The 25,151-nt window shown below is 39.2% G+C and overlaps 1 protein-coding gene across 2 annotated transcripts in view; it reads left to right on the forward strand.

The window, feature by feature from the left end:
• The window catches only part of KDM4C (lysine demethylase 4C), a 428,281-nt gene that overhangs the window by 6,765 nt on the left and 396,365 nt on the right, over positions 1–25,151 (forward strand). For both annotated transcript variants that reach the window (XM_054032415.1, XM_054032416.1), the window contains exon 2: positions 20,947–20,985. The gene's annotated coding sequence lies outside the window, so the exon portion shown is untranslated. The remainder of the gene's footprint in view (positions 1–20,946; positions 20,986–25,151) is intronic.

The following is a 25,151-nucleotide window of genomic DNA, read 5'->3' on the forward strand; positions in this document are numbered from 1 at the left end:
AAAGCGTGAGCCTAAGGCTTGATAGTGTCCCTTTTAAAAGAACCTAGATAATTATTGTAAAAGCACCTGCGGAGAAGGAAAGTAACGAGACTGACATTATTGTGGGCGGTGAGGTTCAGTTAATTTTCACCATTTATTTCCTTCATGTAGAAGTGACCTTACAGTGTACTCAAAATTACAAATATATTTTATATGTTGGAACCAGATAAATTGTTTATATCAGTGTAGTGGTTAAGAAGAAGAAATTTTATTTTGAATTAGAATAAATAATTAGAATAAAAGACATTTTATTATGAATTAGAAATTGGGCGGAAATATCAGGAATAAAGCAACAGAAATGAAAGTATGATTAAGGAACAGTCAGATATTTTGTAAAGGGGGGAGGATGGAGTGGCAAAACCAGGAGGTTTATGACAAATCCCAAGAGATTTCCTTTTTAACGTTTCCTTTACTCTGTTTTCTGCAATTACAGCTCTGCTAATAGCTATTATTAAGGTTGTTTAATGTTTTTCCTGTAACTCTGTATTTTTTGTTTCTTGTAACTTAGACAAACGTTAACCTTTTGGGCTGAAACTTTCTAGCTTGGTCTCGGTCTCAGGCTGATTGCTTTTGATTAAACATTTAAAAAAAAAAGTTTCTACTTTTGAGAGTAGGTCAGTGAAAAACAGATAACATATATATATATTTTGTTAAATCTTTTTTTTATAACAGGTCTAGTGTCCCAGGGATTTTGCGTATGGATTTGAAATTTTGGCAGGGTGATATTTACGAGTTCGGAAGTTCCTTTTGCTGTCCCCGTGAAAATCCCTCTACGTTTGACTGAGTTATGAACCATGGGAACTTGTTAAATGCATGCCTGCTCCTGGGCCACACTGAGCCTCACATATCACTTCTAAATTGCTATATGGAGCTATAGCTTCAAACCCAACACAGGCAAAATGAATGTAGTTGGTTCTTTTCCCCCATCAAGATGCCTGTTGGTTTGGGGGAAGGAACACTGGGCTGGGAATCAGGAGCCTTTTTTTGGTCTTGCCTCTTCCATTGATTAGAATAATAATAATTTGTGCTTCTCAACTCTTATTATTGCACAATACTTTATATCTCTTCCCTAGGAGGGAGGCGCATATAATTCCTCCCCTTTTACAGGAGGAATAACCAAGGACTAGAGAGGTTGCACGTGTCCCTTCTAGCAGAATTAGGAATAGAACCCAGATCTCTAATATGGTGGACCGAAGTCATCTCCTCTAAACTACACTATCTTTCAGCAAGAATATGCCAAATCTGTGTGCTTGGCTATGCTGCAAAATGGGGCCCTTTTTTCATAGAAAATGCTTTGAGATCCACCGAGAATTAGCAGTATGTATAGAACCCAGGATTCCTAATTCTCAATCCTCTGCTTTAATCACTCATTTCCCAGAGACAGGAATTCTGCTATCTAACTTTCTAAGTGTTGTCTAGCAAAGACCTGCCTATGATGGAATTATTTTCTCCATTCTCCCCCCCCCCCCTCCAAAGTCCATTTAAAAACTGTTAAAAGCATATTACGGTGTAAAATGAAGGTGTCAAAATTTAGGAAGTGTCAGTATTAAGCTATACCACGCAACCCTAATTCTGCTCCTTTGTGTGTATGTATTATGACACAATTTTTAACTTTAACTATGATCATGTATAATTGTTTTCCCACTTCTTTGTTCAGTGCACGGGATGAACAGTGAGTGAGGCAGGGACTGAAGGAAGAGAAAGGAGAGTTTTGTGGTCAAGATGCTGGCCTGGGACCTGTGATAACTGGTCTCTGGCTCTGCCATAAATTTCCTACACGATAAACCAAAACTCTTGGACGTGATCACTAATGTGATTCTCTTTTATTGGGTGCCCTATTTAAGACACCAGGGATTGATGTTTTTTCAAAAGTTCTCAAGACTCTCAATTCCAGTTGAAGTCAGTGGGACCTGTGAGGTGATCACATCCGAAAAAATCAAGAATTAAGTTCAGCATTCAGTTACTGAATGTGATGTCCCCTTAGGTGCAGCCTGAACTGCTGTATCCCCTTAGCTCTCCAGCCTAGGATTTTACACTGCTTTGCTAGTGAACAGCAAACCCCTCCAGGCTCTGCTCACTCACAGCCACCAACATGCAAAGTCACTCCCAGATGAATATATGAATGCTATGCCCAGCCATCCATGAATAGATACAGGGTGATAGCCGCCTATCCGTCAGTCCCAGCCTTGCCTCCAGAAATGTGCATCTTGTATTGTTCAATAGCCCACTGGACCGTACCAGATCATGAGTTAGTCTCTCATTCCAACAAATATGCACCAGCCCTGTTGGCCTGAGTAGAGATTTTCCAAACACTTCAAACAAACATACTGGTTTAGATAAAACAGTAAAAACAAGTTTATTCACTAGAGAACGATAGGTAGATTTTAAGTGATAAGGAATAAAAGTCAGTGTTGGTTACAAAAGAAATAACAAGATAAACACGCAAGCTAATTGCTAAACTTTACCAAGACTAATATGTTTAAAAACAAAAAGGTTTCTCTCACCCAAAAGCTTGCAACAGTCTGTACTGCTGGGAAAAAACGCCAAGCCAGGACCACTCTCCCCAGTTCAATGGTGTCTTACAAGCAATCTTGTTGCTATGTAGAGAGGGAGGAGAAGAGGTGATGAGGAGGTCCCTGCCTCTTCTTTTTATACTCTGATCCTTTGTACTGGAAAAGTCTTTGCTGGGTCATGGGATCAGGCAGTTCCATGGTGTATGTGAACTGTCAACTGTCCTTCAGGTGAATTGTAAATTTCTTGTTGACAACTCCCTTGCTGGTGAATCTCCGATTAAGCAGGTAGTGACCGTTTAGCACTTAGCTGGTGTGCCACTATCCCTTGGTCTTTGAGAAAATAATTTGAGGGCATTACCTAGAATTACAACATATTTCAGTAACAAACTTATAACAAGATCTCACAATTTTACATGCAGTGATGTTACACACATTTCATCAGGATAATAATATTCAGCAAATTTAAGTTTTCAAATGATGCCTCACAAGGCATATTTAGTACACAATATATCATAACCATATAAAAGTGGGGTACATGGGTGTACAGGGTTGTCTCAGTGAGCTATCCCAAATAGGTGGTCACTTACAAGTTTTGGCCTTAATCTCCCTGTGCCTGGGCCCCTCACCTGTAAAATATGGTATTAATTCTCTAAAGAAGTATTGTGAAGATAAATTCATAACTGTTTGTGAGGCACTCGTATGTACAATGTAGTGGTGAGCGTTTTATAGAAAAGCTCATGAAGACATTCTTGAAAAATTCCTTATTCAGTAAAAGGTTTAGATGGTGTGCAGTAAATAAGATGAGTCACCTTTTGAATGAAGAGGATAAAAAGAAATACTGAGCAGCTGCCTCGCTGAACATTGCCCATCCTATGTGGTGACTGAAGTAAGTGTCTGAGCAGAGGAAAAAACATCACATAGTCATATAAGAGAAGACTGTATCCTGATGCATACTTACAAACAGGCAGAATTAAGGTTGCGTGTGCTACCTGGATTCTGGCCTTTCCGAACTTTTGAATGCTTCACTCTGCAACCTTAAGAATGCTTTTTAATATATTTTTTTGGTGAGGAATTAATACTTATTTTGTTTTTCCCTTTCAATAGGATTTGAAAAAATCCATTCACAATTGGCGAGTAGTCAAATTTTTCCTTAATGATGTGTGGGGAGTAGAGTGTTTGCCAGCGCTTAAAAAATGTATCCGGTACCTACTAACTACAGGTGGATACAAAAGACAAAGTGTACGTGTGTATGGAGTGTCTTTCCATCGACGATGCTCAGGGCAGTGCCCTGGTGAAAAGGCCAGTCTCTGGGAGAACTATCACGGAAGTGACTTAGCAGAAATAAGACAGCAGTAATCAGCAAGAGCAGAACTTTTTCAGCATAAATTCAAGACAGACAACTAAAATTCTCCAATTTGGGGTTCACTCATCACTGGATCTAGAATCTTGTCTTCTTATAGGCATTCTTTTGTACGTGGCTCACAAGCAGTCATTCTTATAGTTCCTTATCAAGTCAGATGTAGGAGGGGAGAAGAGAGGAAAGCCAGAGAACTGAGTTTTCCTTACTGAGAACTAGGTGTTGCTTCTGCATCCCGTCACAACTAATGTCTGGCTACGTGATTCTGATAGGTTTTTCACTCTACCCCCTCTAACTCTATCTGCTAGAAGGGAGAAGGTGTTTTCTGCTTCTTCTCCCTCCTCCTGGGGGCTGCAAAGGGGATTGGTAAAGAAGATTACTGCAATTCTACCCCAGAGCCTCCCATCAGAGGTGTCTACTTTCTAATGTGCTGGGGGGGGAGGGGTGTGCTCCCCCTGGCTCTGCCCCAGGTCCTGCCCTCACTCCACCCCTTCCCCCAAGGTCTCAAGAACCATAGTAAAAAATAAAAGGAATACTGAAGAATGTTTCTTATGAGAGTAGGGAATTGCTAGCATTAACTTGGGGGTAGGTGCTGTGTGTGCTTTCTGAACTCTGCTTTGCTAACACACCCAAGTCCCGCTTTTCAATGAGTTCTTCAGCAGAGGCTGTCAATCATGGCAATTCTGCACTGGCTCTGAGACATAATCAAAATTGCCTAAATAAGACATAGCCCAGATCTGCAGAAGTTTATGTGATTAATGCAGTAAACCAGTGCAGAACTTAGCTTATTCTTTTGGTGTGTCATTCAGCAGCTCCATATGTTCAATGCAAGTGGCATACTATGATGTTTGTAACGACTTTCCTTCTGTAAAGTCCATCCAGCTCTCATAATCAAGGGCAGTCTCCGCTGGTTTTGCCATTTTCTCTTTCGTCTGACAGTTTTCTCCCATATTGGACAGGAAAAAAATTGATGCCGTATAAATGGTTCCACAGGAACAGTTGTTTTGATCGTCCAAAAATAGAAAAAATCACCTTGCGTGCAATCTATTATTGCAGTAGGTTCTCCAGGCTGAAGTTTTTCCTATTTCAACTTCTTTTGCAAAGATCAACTCTTCTGAACTTTTGCTAACCTGAATGAGCCACAACAGATAGCTAAATAAAATAAAAATGCTCTTACTTCAGTATTACAGTGCACTCTTCTGACAATGGTTGTAATGGAAACGGTAGGGTTTTTTTGGAACACCAAAAACAATTTCCATATCAAATATAACATTTGGTACATTTTTCATTCATGGTGTGGATAAAAATATTTGCTGTAATAAACACTTTCTAGTGTTCTGGGTGCTCTGATTTTGTACAGAGAAAACAATGAAGCATTTCTTGCTATTGAGCTTTGGTATCCGGTAACAGGGTCTGATTTGCAGAAATGAGTTGTAGAGAAATGTCAGAGAAGATAAGGTGGATAAAATACGATTTTTATCCACACTATTTGCTCTAGCCTTTGCTGCAATTAACTGCTACAGAATTTACATACTTCTGTCTCAAGAGTTAAAATCACTCTAACTTAAATACTAATTTCAGGAAAAAGAGAGAAAAAATCATTGTGTTGAAATGGATCAACATTATAGAATGTCATCCTTCACCCTCTCCCAACTTCCTGGATAATAGTCTTCCTAAAACAAAACTTCTACCCTGGGATGAGATGCAGCATGAAACTTTTTCCTATATAGAAAAATGATCAAAGAAGTTTCAAAGTTATGGTATTTGGAAAATGTACCGGAAATTCAGTTTTGAAAATTTTTAAAATTTGTTTAGGCTCATCCTATCTCCAAAACAGCATGGCTTACAAACTCCAATTTAATTTTGTTGTGTTAGCCCTCTCCACTTTTCCCAATTACTAAATAGCACCTCTCAGAAAGGCCATCTGGTCATTGTACTTACCATTGATAACACGGGTCTACAATTTTTGAGAAGCTGTCTGCTTCAGAGATAAAATGTGCTATTTATTATGTATTTTGATGTGCTGAACTCAAATATGACAATTAAAACAACTGGCTACTGTTTCTAAGATATTTAAGTTTTTACACTTTATGTCTATGTATATTGTGTAGATAGAGTTTTAATCATAAATTGTAAACCTAGGTCTTTTCATGTGTTTATGGTTGCTTTACATGATAATATTTCACCTGTCCTGTTTATGTAACACTTTAAAAATCAGCAAAAGGGTTATATAAATAAAATTTACTATGAAACAAAAGGCAAAAAACTATTCTGTACATAGTTTAGTCCTATTCAGTGTCTACTCGGTGCTTCTTGGCTTGTCTCTTGTATTCATTAAATGGAGCATCTCTTGTCACTGTCCAGCAATAGTCTGCAAGCATTGATGGGCTCCATTTGCCTTGATAGCGTTTCTCCATTGTTGCAATGTCCTGGTGAAATCGCTCGTCGCTCACTGCTCCGCATTTCGGTGGAAAAAAATCTAGATGAGAGTGCAAAAAATGTATCTTTAGTGACATGTTGCAACCAAGGCTTTTGTATGCTTTGAGGAGGTTTTCCACCAACAACCTGTTGTTGTCTGCCTTGTTGTTTCCGAGAAAATTTATTGCCACTAACTGGAAGGCTTTCCATGCCGTCTTTTCCTTGCCATGCAGTGCATGGTCAAATGCATCGTCTCGAAGTTCACGAATCTGAGGACCAACAAAGACATCTTCCTTTATCTTAGCTTCACTTAACCTTGGAAATTTTCCACAGAGGTACTTGAAAGCTGCTTGTGTTTTTGTTAATGGCCTTGACAAAGTTCTTCATCAGACGCAGCTTGATGTGTAAGGGTGATAACAAAATCTTCCTTGATTCAACAAGTGGTGGATGCTGAACACTTTTCCTCCCAGGCTCCAATGACTGTCGGAGTGGCCAGTCTTTCTTGATGTAGTGGGAATCTCTTGCACGACTGTCCCATTCGCAGAGAAAACAGCAGTACTTTGTGTATCCAGTCTGCAGACCAAGCAAGAGAGCAACAACCTTCAAATCACCACAAAGCTGCCACTGATGTTGGTCATAGTTTACGCACCTCAAAAGTTGTTTCATGTTGTCATAGGTTTCCTTCATATGGACTGCATGACCAACTGGAATTGATGGCAAAACATTGCCATTATGCAGTAAAACAGCTTTAAGACTCGTCTTCGATGAATCAATGAACAGTCTTCACTCATCTGGATCGTGAACGATGTTGAGGGCTCCATCACACCATCGATGTTGTTGCAGGCTACAAGATCACCTTCCATGAAGAAGAATGGGACAAGATCCTTTTGACGGTCACGGAACATGGAAACCCTAACGTCACGTGCCAGGAGATTCCACTGCTGTAGTCTGGAGCCCAACAGCTCTGCCTTACTCTTGGGTAGTTCCAAATCCCTGACAAGGTCATTCAGTTCACCTTGTGTTATGAGGTGTGGTTCAGAGGAGGAGGATGGGAAAAAATGTGGGTCCTGTGACATTGATGGTTCAGGACCAGAAGTTTCATCCTCTTCTTCGTCTGACTCAAGTGAGAATGATTCTGGTGCATCAGGAGCCGGCAGTCCTTCTCCGTGGGGTACTGGGCATATAGCTGATGGAATGTTTGGATAATGCACAGTCCCCTTTTTCTCCTTTGACACACCTTTCCCAACTGGAGGCACCATGCAGAAGTAACAATTGCTGGTATGATTTGTTGGCTCTCTCCAAATCATTGGCACTGCAAAAGGCATAGATTTTCTTTTCCTGTTGAACCACTGGCGAAGATTTGTTGCACAAGTGTTGCAGCATATGTGTGGGGCCCACCTCTTGTCCTGATCTCCAATTTTGCAGCCAAAATAAAGGTGATAGGCTTTCTTAACCATAGTGGTTATACTGCGCTTTTGTGATGCAAAAGTCACTTCACCACAAACATAGCAGAAGTTATCTGCACTGTTCACACAAGTACGAGGCTCACTTTGGCTAAACAGAAATGTGTCCCTTTGCAAAATCAAACACTGACAAATAAGAGAGCATGACACTATGATTTCTAGAGCTGATATAGGGCAATTTGACAGCAGAGTGATGTAAGCTTCGTTATGATTGCATCATCTATGACTTTTAGGAATAATATCATGCAATTCATATATGACGCAATACCAGCTTCAGATTGCATCATTCATTGTTTTGCCTAAAAAGCAAGTACTGTCCAGACCCAGTCATAGATTTATTCATAGATCCAGTCGAAGATATATTGTAGTCATTTCTGGTTTAAATTGAGATCCCTTCCCTTTATAACTCACTTATCCCCCGCCATTCCCAAGTCAAGGGTCGTATATACTGACCCAATAGCATATCTTGAAAACTAGAGCCAATCCACAATTTTAAGCATCATTTTCGTTCTCAGTGGCCTAGAATTAGTAAAGTTTGACTATATTTATTTCAGAAGCATTTTGGCTGTAGAGCAGTGTAACAGGTCCTGAAGGGAAGTACTGCAGATGCTGAACCCAGTTGGATCTGCTGGGTAAGCACAGTGGGTACTGTAGCTTACAACTCTTAAGAGTGGGAGGATTGTATGATTCTATTCCAGAAAGCCTGGTACCTCAGGGGGTGTATTCAGAGAGACCATGAGAAGGGTCAGAGGTTTACCTAGCACTGTAACTATGACAGGGTTCACAGGATCTTCTGTAGAACCAACCACAGGGGCCTTGGGTGGAGATAAGGCCGTTCCCTTTTTTTCCCCACCTCCCACAGATTCCCATGGATTTTCTTATGCCTAATCTATTTGAGTTTGATGGTAGATTTGCGTTACAGCATCTGTTTGTGGAAATTTTTTTCTCTTGGTTACTGTAATATCTGGCTGTAAAGAAAGTATATTAGGACCTTAGAAAATCCTACACCCCAACATGTTGGAATTTATCATGCCTTGTGGGAGAAATATATTATAAAGTTGTGCTCCTTTTAATTAGTAGTAATGGAGAAAAGTCACTTTGTGGAGAGGAAAGACTTGTTATTAAGGAGGAACACAGTTATTTTTTATATTAATTCTGCAGGAAAGCTTTCAGTTTTATTTTTACCCTATTACTTTATTAGATCAATCAGCTGATATACTAGATTTTTTTGAAGGTGTGGGAAACTCACAATAACTCCAGATTGTCCAGTAAATAAATAAATAAGGCCCAATTTGGAAATACTGTAGGGGGGGAAAAAGTTTACATAATGTTGACCTTGTCAAAAAAGATCAAGTGCCAAAAGTAAAAAGTGTATCAGAGATGTACAGTCTGGTCACAACAAGGAAACAACATTTCTGAAAAATGTGCTGTTGATGGCAATATAGTTTGAACACCCATGTTCTTTCACATACTGTTAGCCACATCTTCATAGCAAGTTTCTTATGGCCATCTCCACACCCATTTATGGTCGTGTAACATCCATATGATAGATACAGCTATTTCTTACACAGAAAAGTTAGCAGTAGGGAAGTATTTTGTCTGTCTTTTGATGCAGGTTAGCAGCCGGAAACAAGGAAAGGAAGATAGCACCTTGTGACCTGCCAGCTTCCCATGTACCACTTAGAGTTAGAAGACTAATGTGACTGAAAGATACTGTTGTTCTCAACCAGCTTGATATATCGGATCTATCATTTAGTGGTATTTCATTTGTAAGAATAAAACATACAGGAGGATTGCCAGAAAGACTGTCGTGTTAATGTCTAATAAATATAATATAATCATATTTTTAATAGGGCTGTCAAACGATTAAAAATAATTGCAATTAACCGTGAGATTAAAAAATTAATCACAATTGCAGTTTTAATCGCACTGTTAAACAGTAATAGAATACCAATTTAAATTTATTATGAATATTTTTGTAATTTTTTTTACATTTTCAAATATGTTTATTTCAGTTGCAACACAGACATAAAGTTGAGAGTGCTCACTTTATATTATTTTGATTACAAATATTTGCACTGTTCAAAAGTGCAATCTACAAGCCCAAGCATGAAGGGGTATACAAATGTTTAGCATATCTGGCATGTAAATACCTTGCAACATAGCTACAACCGTGCCATGTGAATGTCTGTTCTCACTTTCAGGTGACATTGTAAATAAGAAGAGGGCAGCATTATCTCCCGTAAATGTAAACAAACTTGTTTGAGTGATTGGCTGAACAAGAAGTAGGACTGAGTGGACATGTAGGCTCTACAGTTTTACATTGTTTTGTGTTTGAGTGCAGTTACTTAAAAAAAAAATTCGACATTTGTAAGTTGCACTTTGATGATAAAAAAACTTTGCAGTACAGCAGGGGATCTCAACCTTTTTCTTGCTATAAAAACACCAGGGCCCAGTGTGGGGGACAAGCCTTGGGCATAGGCATAGTTTTACTTCCTTTCCTGGGGGGGGGGGGGGGGGGGGCGGCAAGGGCTGGCGGGGCTCGAGCCAGCTCCGCCCAGCAGGGTCCAGGGAGGGAGTGTCACCTGCACCCCCGACTCACTCAGGAGGCCACCCAGTTCTCTGGGTTGTGGGAGGACACACAGCCAAAAATATAATTCAAAGCAGGGACTCAGTTAAGAAGTTTGAAAACTGCTCAGGGTACAGGGAAGGGGTTACCTAGGGGCTGTGTGCAGGCAGGGGGGTAGCTAGGGGCTGTGTGCAGGGAGGGGGTAGCTAGGGGCTGTGTGCAGGCGCGGGGGGAGGTAGGGGCTGTGTGCAGGTGGGGGGTAGCTCAGAGTGCAGGGAGGAGGGTGGGTAGGAGCTGAGTACAGGTCAGAGGGAGACTCCCAGTGCGGCTTTCAGCTTCAGTGGGTGGGTGGGTGGGTCTGGGGCTCCTGGCTTCAGCCCCCTGCTGCTCCTGGCTTGGGGGTGGGGTGGGGGCAGCGATGGCTTCAGCCCCATGCTGCTCCCGGCTTCAGTGCTGGGGCTTGGGGCACTGGGTTTCAGCCCTGGGGCTCCACGGCCCCCCTGAAAGGGCTTGTTGACTCCCAGGGAGCCACGGACCCCTGGTTGAGAACCGCTGCACTACAGTACTTGTATGAGGTGAATTGAAAAATACTATTTCTTTATCTTTTTTACAGTGCAAATATATATACTTAAAAAATAATAATGTAAAGTGAACACTGTATACTTTGTATTCTGGGTTGTAATTGAAATCAATATATTTGAAAATGCAGAAAAAAATCAAAAATATTTATAATTTAATTTGGTAAAGTCTATTGCTGTTTTTAATAGTGTGACTAAAACTGCAGTTAATCGTAATTAAGTTTTTTATTCAAGTTAATTTGTTTTGAGTTAAATGCTTGAGTTAACTGTGATTAATTGACAGCCCTAATTTTTAAATAACATACTATTGACTTTTTTTTTTTTTTTTTTTTTTTACTGTTTGTATATTATATCCCAGAGTACAATTTAGACCTACTTCAGCATGCTGTTTGTGCTACCAGCGTTATGAGACTGGTAGCTCTGGCAATGAACCTTCCCTGAAATTTCAGGGGTGGGTTTGTTTGTTCTGAGCTCAAGTTTTCAGCAGTATTTATGATGATGTTGCAGGGCTCTCATGTTAAAGTTAATGAGTTCCACGTGTAAGTCTGCATGAACAAAAAAATCCCTCTTAAAATTAGGGGTAGGAAGAAAAAATAAAAATGATTACTTTAAATTTTTTTTTCTTTTCTTGCCCATTTCCAAAATCAACTGTTTTAAATTGTCTTTTCATACCATTAGTAAAAGGTGTAGAGGAATAACGTCTGTGGGTTTAATTCTGCCCATGTTGAAATCAATTAACTTTCATGGGTCATTTGTAATTTTTTTTTTATATAAATATTATTTCTCCAATTAAGGAAATCAAACCTGAAAATAAAAGTTTCCTGCCAATTCAAATTTTTACAAACAGAAATTGAGAAATGCTCAGATTGTTTAAAATTCAATTTTTAAAGCAATTTTAGATCTGTATTTCTATATAGCCATGTAGGTCAACCATTAAAACCCCATACATTCAGATTTTATATTAAAATTCCTGATTGAACCTTTGTATATCAGAGTAAGGATAAAATAATTCTATATTTTAACATTTTTAGGAATGTGCAAACTTTAACTGACCACCATTATTACATTTCTGATGGGTGTCAAACCATGATCAACATTTTAAATTAAAATCTTTTGGACCAACTCTGTTCACAAATCTGTGGCTTTATATGCTTCCCTCTGTGCATGGAAGAACTTCCTATTTCTGTCTGCCAGTTCCAGTCCCACTTCTCTCCTTCCTATCCCTCTCCACCCCGAATTAATACTTTCTTGGGCTATGTCTACTCCACAGCGGCGCAGCTGGGCCAATGCTTCTGGTGAAGATGCTCTAAGCCGATAGGAGAGAGCTCTCCTGTTGACTTAATTCTCCACAAGAGGTGGTACCCATATCTGTGGGAGAAGCTCTCACCCACACAGTGCTGTCCACACCGGTGCTTAGATTGGTATAATTTACTTAGTATTGGTATAATTCACTCAGGGGTGTGAATAATCCACAATCCTGAGCAACCTAAATTATACCAAAGTTATTTGTAGTGTAGATTCATAGATTCTAGGGCTGGAAGGGACTTTGAGAGGTCATCGAGTCAAGTCCCCTGCCCTCATGGCAGGACCAAATACTGTCTAGACCGTCCCGGATAGACCTTTATCTAACCTACTCTTAAATATCTCCAGAGACAGAGATTCTACAACCTCCCTAGGCAGTTTATTCCAGTGTTTAACCACCCTGAGAGTTAGGAACTTTTTCCTAAGGTCCAACCTAAACCTCCCTTGCTGCTGTTTAAGCCCATTGCTTCTTGTTTTATCCTTAGAGGCTAAGATGAGCAAGTTTTCTCCCTCTTCCTTATGACACCCTTTTAGATACCTGAAAACTGCTATCATGTCCCCTCTCAGTCTTCTCTTTTTTCCAAACTAAACAAACCCAATTCTTTCAGCCTTCCTGCATAGGTCATGTTCTCTAGATCTTTAATCATTCTTGTTGCTCTTCTCTGTTCCCTCTCCAATTTCTCCACATCTTTCTTGAAATATGGTGCCCAGAACTGGACACAATACTCCAGTTGAGGCCTATCCAGTGCAGAGTAGAGCGGACGAATGACTTCTCGTGTCTTGCTCACAACACACCCATTAATGCATCCCAGAATCATGTTTGCTTTTTTTTTTGCAACAGCATCACACTGTTGACTCATATTTAGCTTGTGGTCCACTATAACCCCTAGATCCCTTTCTGCCGTACTCCCTCCTAGACAGTCTCTTCCCATTCTGTAGTTGTGAAACTGATTGTTCCTTCCTAAGTGGAGCACTTTGCATTTGTCTTTATTAAATTTCATCCTGTTTACTTCAGACCATTTCTCCAATTTGTCCAGATCATTTTGAATTATGACCCTGTCCTCCAAAGCATTTGCAATCCCTCCCAGTTTGGTATCATCCGCAAACCTAATAAGCGTACTTTCTATGCCAATATCTAGGTCGTTGTTGAAGATATTGAACAGCGCCGGTCCCAAAACAGACCCCTGCGGTACCCCACTCGTTATGCCTTTCCAGCAGGATTGGGAACCATTAATAACAACTCTCTGAGTACGGTTATCCAGCCAGTTATGCACCCACCTTATAGTAGCCCCATCTAAATTGTATTTGCCTAGTTTATCGATAAGAATATCATGCGAGACCGTATCAAATGCCTTACTAAAGTCTAGGTATACCACATCCATGTTAGGTGACATTGGTGCATTATGTGCAGTTTGTTTTAAATGACCGTCAAAATCTATTTCCAAATTCGAGTTTTACTATATTAAACTTTTGAAGTCATATTATCCTGTTTTGGTTTCCAAAATGCAAAACAAGTTACCATGGGAGGAAGGGAAAAGCTGCGATTAGCAAAACAAAACGGTTGCACCAGTCGATGCTATTTAATAGCTTGACAGCTTGGAGTGTGTGGCGAAGGAGTGTGCATAACAAAAGGTGATCCTCCTGGCTCCTTTTGTTAGAGAGAAATCACAGCTGGCTCACAGTAATTTGGATATATGAGATTCAGGTAACTCTGACTATAGAGGCCCTTTCTTTTTGTTATGATGTAAAAAAAGAAATGGAATGGTAGATTCTTCTCTTGCTCCGATTTGCATGATTGATGCGTGTATGTGTGTGATTTAAGTGCACAATATGGTAATCTTATATTCTAAGATATAGGTAATTACAATCATTTAACAGATAGACCCTGATTTTTGCCAAGAAATTCAGTTATTACTGTTTTTCCCTTCCCTCTTTTTTCTTTGTCCGTTTCCCTTGAGTTTAGTATAGGCAGATTTCATCACCTGTTTAATTTGGTAATTTAATATATGTATCAACATGAAGCAAATCAGTTAAAAAAACCCTCAGTCAGTCCTGTACACACCAAGTTACTTCTGCGTGCAAACAGGGGTGACTTTTTAAAAACACACACAGAAAAATTCCCACTGCCAGCAAAACAGGTGAAAGATCATATTTACATCTTAGAGTATGTAAAAGTTGGTAGTATTCACCCTTAAAAGTTTTTTCTTCTTGCTTTGGGTGAAGGAATGTTTAAAGTGCTGTAGTTAATATTGACATTTTAAATTATTCCTCATTAGGCTTCAGAGTCAACATGTTGAACTGAATGGGAGCAGTTCATACTTCCTTGAGCTATCATTTCAGGCTGTCCATAGACTCAGGCAAACATTGCTGTATTGATTTACTCTTGGCTGAAGTTTTGAAGATTTCCTTTGCAGCTACAAGAGCTAAAAACCTTTTAAGTTTAGATTCTGAAATACAGTTATTAAGTAACTCAAAAATAATCAGCAGTTATGGAGCAAATTTACGTACTTACATAATCACATTATACTTGGGGCTCTCATATGTGATTTGTAAGGCTCAAAGTATGGGCAGACTTGTTATTGGGGCATCAAAGTTGGCAGACAAACTTTGCAGTTAGTTGAAGCACAGCAATTGTTAGCTTGAGGCTCAGTCTGAATGAGATGGAAATCATTTCGATACTTAGATTTGAGTGTACCATCTCACCATTTATTAACATTGCCTAAGAGTACCTGTAAAAGTAGGTGACATTCTGATCTTTGTCATACAGCAACCCTTTCTTGCTGTAGATGGGGCAACAAAGATTCCATTGCAGTTTAATATTTGTGATGGATAAAAATAATAATTTAAAGAAGTTTGTTTAAATCATGAGTTACAAAAAGAGATTTTATTTACATATGCTAGTTCTTTACTGTCTTTCCATTTTGTAGTCTTAAATTGCTAAAGTGGATGTATTGTACTTTGTTTTCTTAATTGTTAGTAGACTTTCAGATTTTACATAGAGATTTTGTTTCTATTAAATTGGCCTGCTCTACACTGAAGTTTTACTGGCATACCTATGTCAGTAACGGGTGTTAACTTTTGTTTGTTTGTTTTTTTTTGCTTTACTAACATAGTTATGCCAGTAGAAGCCTTAGAGTAGATATAGTTTTACCGGTACAAGGTGCTTTTTACCAGGATAGCTTATTTTGCTTTGCCAAACTAGAGTAAGCTATACTGGTATAGGCAGTGTCATAGTGGTATAAGTGCATCTATACTAGGGAGATTTTGACACGTTAACTATGCTGGCAAAGCCTGAAACTAAGAAGTCATTCTACCCTGTTTGTAAAGCTGTTAAGTAATTCACAAATCATAAATTAAATTAAAACATAAAAAGCTAGTATACGAAATTTAATGATTTTACCATGTACTGCGTGCTACTTTTAATCTGTCCCCCTTAAGCTTCAGACGAAATGCATAATAATGTACCTAAACATCTCCCTCATAAATGCTATGCCTATACCTTACCTAATAACAGTAAATAAATAGGAGAAGTCTCTTGGGGCTGCTTTTCTGTGGAAGAGGGGAAAAAGGGTAGGTTGAGAGTTTGCTTCTATCAGGACAAACTACATGCCTCTTTGAGGAGTGAATACTTGTCATTGAATAGGAAACTGGGCGGTAGAAAGAGGCAATTGGGATACAGCAGGTCTTTGAAAGGAGGATCTCGTACCATCAGCACACCAACAAAATTTGTTGAGCAAAAAATTCTGATGTATGCATCCTATTGCTTGGCCGAAACTTTGCTGTCAATTATGGCTATAGGGTGGGTGTCTGGTACAAATCAGATTCAGTGAAATGCAGTTCACTGATGTGTTTGGGGCCTGATCCTGCTTCCACAGACTTTAATAAAAGTAGGATCAGACCCCTAGTATTAGTTTTCTGTCCTATGTTATAACGGGGGGATTTTGAGTCTCATAGTCCCTTTAAATAAGATGCCAGTTGGCAAATTTATTAACTAGTTAAATTATGTATTGTGCAACTCTGTTTACTTCAAGCTGTTTCCTTTCTTTATTATGGCTTGTTACTAAGATGTAATTAATTAAAGTGTTTAATGTTTGAATGCTGTGTATATGATTTTATATTTGAAGAGGCTCATGAAATAAAAGTATGTATATCTTAGAAAAATGTATTGACTGGCTGGCTGACAGGTATGGTACAGTTTTTTTTTTTCTCTGAGATTTGGCGAATTAGGCCCAGGCTTGAAACATTTCAGACACTAATTAGCTGGAGGACTAAATTTGCTAGACCGTGTTAGTTACAAAAGACAATGATTAAACCCAACATAAGAATGTCCCTATTGGGTCAAGACAAAGGTCCATCTAGCCCAATATCCTGTCTTCTGATCGTGGCCAATGTCAGTGCCCCAGTGGGAATGAAGAGAACAGGTAATCATCAAGTGATCCATCCCCTGTTACCCATTCCCAGCTTCTGGCAACAGAGTAGAGTAGAGTTCAGATGTGACGCTTAGCCCCTGCCAACCCCAGTTACTGAGTTTGAAAGGAGTGCTAAGAAAACGATTGCAATAAATGTATTAAGAAATGAAACATTTAAAAAAAATCTAAGGTTAAAGCCTGAGAAGTTCTGAAAACTTGTAACTCCCATTGAAGTCAGCAGCAGATGCTCATCATCTCTCAGAATTTGAGCAAGTCAGTTGATCCATATTGGACCATTCTGACAAAATTTATTTACTTAATGAGCACAGAAAAATGGAATTATAATAAGATGGAACATATGAATATTTAAGGCTGTAGGAGAAAATTATTGATATTAGGCCTGATTTTGTAAGCATTTACACACAGGAATAACTTTAGTCATTTGAGTAGGCACACTGATGTCAATCGGACTATCCATGCTGGTAAATTTATTCATGTGTAAGGGCTTGTGGGATTGGGCCAATATATTGAGTTATTTGTGAAATAAAATGAGATTATGTAAATGAAAACTGTAGGATTATGCACACAGTCAAGGAGATGGAGTTATGTTTCCATTACCTGTCTTATGAGTGCTTACCTGTACAACTGTAACATCTTATTAACACAGTTGTTTATGTGGAATACTGTATATAATTTAGCTGAAATATCAAAGGGGTAGCCGTGTTAGTCTGGATCTGTAAAAGCAGCAAAGAGTCCTGTGGCACCTTCTAGACTAACAGACGTATAGGAGCATGAGCTTTCGTGGGTGAATACCCACTTCTTCCCATGCTCCTATACGTTTGTTAGTCTATAAGGTGCCACAGGACTCTTCGCTGCTTTTAGCTGAAATAGATGCTCTACTTGCTAAGTATACTTAGATGCTATACTTTATAGTAGCAGAAAAGTCTTTTTCCATATAGAGGGGGGAAAGATTGCAGTGATTTTAAAAATGTATAGCTGTAAAATAACTTGTGAAGTCATTTGTGCTTTTTTTGTATGCGATAAAGAAAAACTGTTTAACAGTATACAGGAATGCTATACAGCAATCTGGGACAAGATGTAATGAATTTATGGGTCTGGCTACACTGCAGTAAAACACCTGCGGCTGGCCCATGTCAGTTGACCGCAGCTCATTGAACTCTGGCTGTATGGCTATAAAATTGCAGAGTAGTCATTCAGGGCTGGAGCCCAGACTCTGGGACCCTCCCCTCTTGTGAGGCTAAACAGCTATGCAATTTAGAGCCACATAGCCAGAGCCCCACAAGCCTGAGTCAGCTGACATGGGCCAGCTGCGGGTGTTTCATTGCAGTGTAGACATACCCTATATGCTACACTGAAGTTACTAGTTATTATTAGGGCTGTCGATTAATCGCAGTTAACTCATGCGATTAACTTAAAAAAAGTAATTGCGATTAATCGCAGTTTTAATTGCACTGTTAAACAATAGAATACCAATTGAAATTTATTAAATATTTTGGATGTTTTTCTACATTTTCATATATATTGTATTCTGTGTTGAAATTAAAATCAAAATATTTGCACTGTAAAAATGATAAACAAAAGATATAGTATATTTCAATTCATCTTATACAAGTACTGTAGTGCAATCTCTTTGTCATGAAAATGCAATTTACAAATGTAGATTTTTTTTGTTTGTTACATAACTGCACTCAAAAAGAAAACAATGTAAAACTTCAGAGCCTACAAGTCCACGCAGTCCTACTTCTTGTTTATCCAATTGCTAAGACAAACAAGTTTGTTTACATTTACAGGAGATAACGCTGCCCTCTTCTTATGTACAGTGTCACCAGAAAGTGAGAACAGGCATTTGCGTGGCACTTTTGTAGCTGGCATTGCAAGGTATTTACAAGCCAGATATGCTAAACATTTGTATGCCCCATAATGCTTCAGCCACCATTCCAGAGCACATGCTTCCATGCTGATGATGCTCATTAAAAAAATAATGCATTAATTAAAATTTTTGATTGACCTCTTTGGTATGTCCCCGGCTCTGTTTTACCTGCATTCTGCCAAATATTTCATGTGATAGCAGTCTCTGATGATGACTCGGCACGTGTGGTTCATTTTAAGAACACTTTCACTGCAGATTTGACAACACGCAAAGAAAATACCAATGTGAGATTTCTAAAGATAGCTACAGCACTTGACCCAAGGTTTCAGAATCTGAAGTGCCTTTCAAAATCTGAGAGGGACGAGATATGGAGCAGAAGTCTTAAAAGCAGCACTCCACAGCCGAAACTACAAAACCCAAACCACCAAAAAAGCAAATCAACCTTCTACTGGTGGCATCCGACTCATATGATGATAATGAACATGCGCCGGTTTGCACTGCTTTGGATTGTTATCGATCAGAACCCATCATCAGCATGGACGCATGTCCTCTGGAATGGTGGTTGAAGCATGAAGGGACATATGAATCTTTAGCACATCCGGCATGTAAATATCTTGCGACACTGGGTATAACAGTGCCATGAAAACACCAGTTCTCACTTTCAGGTGATATTTTAAGCTAGAAGCGAGTAGCATTATCTTCTGCAAATGTAAACAAACTTGTTTGTCTGAGCGAATGGCTGAACAAGAAGTAGGACTGAGTGGATTTGCAGGGTCTAAAAATTTTACAATGTTTTATTTTTGAATGCAGTTTTTTGTACATAATTCTACATTTGTAATTGCAACTTTTATGATAGAGATTGCACTACAGTACTTGTGTTAGGTGAATTGAAAAATACTATTTTTGTTTTTTTACAATGCAAATACTTTGTAATTGAAAGAAGAAAGAAATTAATGGAGATATCCCATCTCCTAGAACTGGAAGGGACCTTGAAAGGTCATCGAGTCCAGCCCCCTGCCTTCACTAGCAGGACCAAGTACTGATTTTGCCCCAGATCCCGAAGTGGCCCCCTCAGGGATTGAACTCACAACCCTGGGTTTAGCAGGCCAATGCTCAAACCACTGAGCTATCCCCTCTCCTCCCCTCCCAAATAATCACAAATAAATATAAAGTGAGCACTGTACACTTTGATTTCAATTACAACACAGACTACAATATATTTTAAAATGTAGAAAACATCTAAAATATTTAAATAAATGATATTCTATTATTATTTAACTTGGCAGCTCTAGTTATTATGATGTCTCATAATTTGCATGGCATGAAGCCACACCATCTTAATTCCCAGAGCTGTTCATAGGATCTCTCTGTATGCAGATGGAGGTACTCTTAGGTAGCATATGCATTTACAATAGATTTCAGACTGTTAGAGAAAGTATAGAATGATGAGTAAGGAGGGAATATTAATTTTCCTGTGGGCTTGGGGAAATAGAGTAGAGTGGATCTGTATTCTTGTTAATGAGACAACTGTACTTTTTTTAATTGTCTGAAGGTGAAGGCTTGAAAATCAAATGGATACACAGAGATCAAATATCCTGTATGACCTCTTTCCAGTGATACTTGGCTGCCAGTGGGGGCTTATAAATAGCAAATATCCACCATTATGTATATATTGCAATGGTGGGCACGAACACACATCAGGCCACATGTGCATGTTGTTTAGCGTAGTTGTATGTAGCTTTTTAAATTCAGTTATCTGCACTGTAATGCAGGTTATATGTAAAAGTTTGTGTGTGTGTGTATATATGTGTATATATATAAAAAAAATATTTTTTTCCCTTCCGCCACCTTCTACAACAGCTTTGATAAATGAGCTTAATTTCTCCTATTGTTACTATTAGGAGCTGGAGATGAGAAGTCAGAATGGTGGGGTGGTTGCTCCTTATGTTAAGGATTTACAGTGTCACTACTCACATGTTTCCAGTCTTCAGTGGGTGGAAGCAACCTTTTTGCTGGCAGTTAAACTTTTCCTGTTGGGATTTTTGTGTTTGTCTGAATTTCTCTTGGATTCCACTATCTGAAAATCCACTTCTCCAAGAATCTCTCTTCCTCTTGTCTTTATCCATTACCTTCATAGCCTCCCTTTCATGAGCCACAGTCTCATGTTTCACCTTGTCATTGTTTTAATTTTGTTTTATGGAAGAATTGATCCTGAAAACTCTGGAAATTAAATGAAATGCACATGCGAGTTAAGTAACTCATGCATAAGTGCTTACAGGATCAGGCCAGTAGGTTGGAAACTTTTTGTATCTTATATCATTTGAGGCAGTATGTAAATGTATGGTACTATATAACTGATTTTAATAAATATATCTATCTAATTTTTTTTGTCTACACTTGTTGGTAGGAGGAAGTAAAAGAAAGCATTGAAGATACAAATTCACAGGTAACAAATTACCTTTTTTCTTTTTTTCCTACAGTGTTCTTTCTCTCGCCCGGCAATACAGAGATTTTTATTTTATGTCAAGCAATTGATTTTGTGTGCTCGCGCTCTCTCTCTCTCTGATTCTGAGGTAAAATACTGATTCTGAGGTCAAATTCCAGTGCTGACTTGATAGTAAATTTTCCCCTCATTAAGTAAATTGGGCATTAATCCTCTGGCTCTTAGATGCCTGTATCCATCCTTTCACTGTATGCGTTTGACCAGTAGAATAGGAATATACCACCAACTAAAAGTAAATTCTTCAAAGCAGCCATAGGAACTTCTGGAAGGCAGTGCTCATTTGGGGCTTAAATTTTCAGTCCTTGACTTTGAAACCTTACCATGCTTTTAATGTGTTGTGGGTTGGTTTTGCATGTAATTGTATGTACATGCTATTTGCTTGGATAGCAACGATTGCAGAGAATGAAATCCTATCTGCAGTATACCCACCAAGACACCGTCTGGGGAAATAGAGGAAGAGGTGCTGTGCCTGCAAACAACTGTAACAATAGCTGTTGCTACTGCTCTAGCTATAATATGCATCAGCATATGCACAGAACATGTGATCATGCAGAGTGGTACAAAGACATCAGCATAAGTTTAGGATAGGTACATTATCCATGAGTGATGAGTAGTCATCTCAAAATGCAATTAAAACCGCTTACACTGAATCATTTGTTGTTTTGTTTATGCCACATTCTAAAACAGGCTTTTTATGGAGAAAGTTTTTAGGGGTTTTAAAGGTTAGGTTGGTAGTATCTTTTGTTGTCTTCTGCTTGTAAAGCCACACTGCCTTACTACCATGAATCCAACTGTATAGGTAGAGGAAGAAGATAGTATAAGAATAAAAAGGGAAATCACTTTTTTCCCCATCCCTCATGGTACGCACACACATGCTAAATGAGGACAAAGTTTAAAAATAAATGAATTTGAAATATTTGTTGACTACCGATGTGTTCTAACTAGCTGAATGACCTGTAAACTGGAAATATCTAAAACATAAAATCACAATAGAGCAGAGTATAAATTTGCAGAGTTCAGTTATTGAGAAATTTTTTTATCTCATCAGCGAAGGACTAGTAAACACATTCTTAATATATCAAAATACTAGATTTGTTATATATAGTATAGTAAGACGTGACCAAGTATATATTTCTAGTCTCAATCTGCTCCTTGAAATATTTCCAAATTCTCAAAATGTATAATTAGTGCTTGATAAGTTATTATACTGATTGCAATTAACAGATTAACGTCTGCTCACTAGCTGAGACTTAAATATTGGTTTCCTTCCCCTACAGAAGATAAACTTAGAAACAACTTCTGAAGGGAGAGAAGCTGTTCTCAAGCCACAGCCACTGAATAAAGATGAAAAAGATAAATGCATGAACTAGCTAGCAAGGGAAATGAATGAACAAAGCCCCCCCAACGTTGTATCATCTGAACTTTAGCAGCAATTTTCTCTTTACTACAGTAGTGGAAAAGGACATTAAAGAGATGCAGTCTTTAGCTCTAATGATAGAGGTCTATTAATAGCTTTTAACAATTGACAGATAATCAATAAAACATTGTTCTGGTGTCACTTGTTAACATCTGTATTTGTTTCTGGGATTTCTATTATCTTCTGCACTAAGATGATATCTGTGTGGGGAATTCATACTATATAGGTAGTATTTATTTATTTTTTACATAGCACCTCTCATAAGTATCAGTGGGCCTGATCCCAATTTCCATAGACTTCAACTGGAATTGGACCAAGTCCAAGGTGCTCAACAGTTTTATGGCGCTGTTGGTAATGACACCATACTTAAGGCTGACCTTGGACTCCCGTATTAAGCCCTGATTTCCTACCCTCCCCTTCTGACTTTTGTTTGCAGTAACTGATTTGTTTGCAAACTTAGAATGCTGAAAATAGGAGTGAGAAGAATTTTTTCCAAGGATTGAGGAAATTCAGGATTAAAGATGTTTATCTGCTGCTTAATCAAAAGTAATACAAGTCTTAAATTTTATTCCCAGTGTCGTGACTCTTTGACCCATGTGTTCTCAATAGAGGCACCCGGTCGCACAGCAGCTGTTCATGTGCAGAGCCCAGGGTGACTCTTCCATATTGGGTATTTCCTAGGAGAAAACTATTTAGGAATTTTCATTCTTACAGGCTGGCCCAAGATCCAACTGGGGAAGGGAATCTGCTGATCATGTTGATCCAGTCTGGCCCCTGAAGCTGCAAGCAAAGCTAAGCACTGAGAATGGGCACAAATTGAGGAGCGATACCATGGTCAGCTCTGCTGGCTGACAAATAGGAAGCCAAATCTGAGCAGACACATGTTCTAAAGCAGACAGAGCACCATCTATCCAATTCCTGAACCTGGGATTAGCTGATGTTGAATGAGGGGAAAGAGTCCCTGTGTATGAACAGAAAGCTTTTACTCAAAGGTTGCCAAAGGGGACGGGATGACAAAGCAGCTATCGAACAGACCAAATAACCCAGACACCCACCTCAGGCCCAGCTCAGGTCTGGTTCCAACTACTCAGGCTTATAGAAAGGGATTTGAAGGTCAAAATCTTTTGCATTACTCCAGTCTTCTCTGTGGAATGTGCTAGAATTGGCTTCCCTCAGCCCCTACTGCAAACTTCCTTACCAGGAGCATGCCGAAAGGCTACCCTGAACAACAGGGCCTCCTGCCTGATGCTGGCAGCTTTGAGTAAGGCAGCCATAATGCTTTACAGCAGAGTGAGTGTGAGTGGGTGGTTCCTGCTCCTCTGGAGGTTTCCAAGACCTTCCATTGTTCGGCACACTATGAAAGTCCTTTACAGATCACGGCATCTGGCAGCCTGTGCACTTAATGAAGATGACCAGTAGGTATGAGGTCTCTGTAGAGTGAGTGGAACCTTGCTCCCTAGTGCATTGGCCCACATGTTTCACAATGAATGGGTCACAAGTCATGGAATTTAGCAACCTTCTTACAAGACAAAATGGATAAAAGCAGCCCAGTGGTACCACAAGGTCGCTGGGAGCATAGACTGATTCACCAATGGCAAGCCTCTTGGGTTACTCCTATCCATAGATGCTGCAGCAGCATCATAGGCTCTCACTCTATAGTAGGGTCATAACAGCAAAATTTCAACTGAAAATGAGTGTGTGTCAGCAATACCGTTATCTGTCATGAGCATGTTCCTGCAGGTAATATTGCACGCCAGGCATTGAAGGAAAAAGGCCCTTACTAACTTCTTAAGTCCTGGCTGTCAGAGTTCATGCCATACATCATTGCCAATTATCCTCCCAAAAATTGTCCAGAACATGGCAGGGGCGATATAACCCAGCCTTGTAGCTCTACTGGAGGGGGAGTTATATATTGCATAAGATCTTTCTTCTTCTAACTGTTTTCTTTTTACCTACCTTAAAACCCCAGTTAAAGGGGGGTTGGAAGAAAGGAAGAAGTAGGGGGCGGGGTGTGGATCTGGGGGGAAAAGGCCCTAAATGTAAAGCAGACCATCTTAAAAAAAACTTTAAAGAAAAATCCTCTATTTTTCAGATAAATATCGAAAAATCAAACTGCATCTCAGGAATAAGGAAAATTACATTTAAATCCCTTAAATAAATAAGGGAAGAAACCACTTTGTCTCCTAGATAGATGTAGATAGCCGGACATCCATAAATACAGGGGGAGTTCTAGTCTCAATCCCCATCACGGTTCAGGGGAAAACTAATAAAATAGAAACAGCACTGTAGGTCAAGTAAGGCAATCAGTTGACCCATTTGGGATTAAGGGTGGGGAAAATGCCATAAATGCTATTTTTTAAACATAGTGGAAAAATATTCCTCCCTTAAGTGCCACTACACTTTCACTTCTGTTATCTTCTCCTCTATTCTTCCTTCCCTCTTATCCTCCCTCATGCCCTGTCAATCAAATTAAGACCTGCACATGAAAGGAAGGGGAGGTTATCCTAGCACAAAGCCCAGTGGCTTATGTGTTAGTGTATGTGGTAAGAATTTCACCAATAGAACATTCCTGACCTCCAGAGGCTCACCCATAACAGCTGTTGGATGTGGTCTTTCTGTTACTGTTGAGGAAATACACCTTTTGGCTATTGTGGTTATGAAGTAATTATCTTGTTAAGAAGTCTGAGTTCTT

The sequence above is a fragment of the Malaclemys terrapin genome, chromosome 6, assembly GCF_027887155.1.
Source record: "Malaclemys terrapin pileata isolate rMalTer1 chromosome 6, rMalTer1.hap1, whole genome shotgun sequence".
Taxonomy (NCBI): domain Eukaryota; kingdom Metazoa; phylum Chordata; order Testudines; family Emydidae; genus Malaclemys; species Malaclemys terrapin.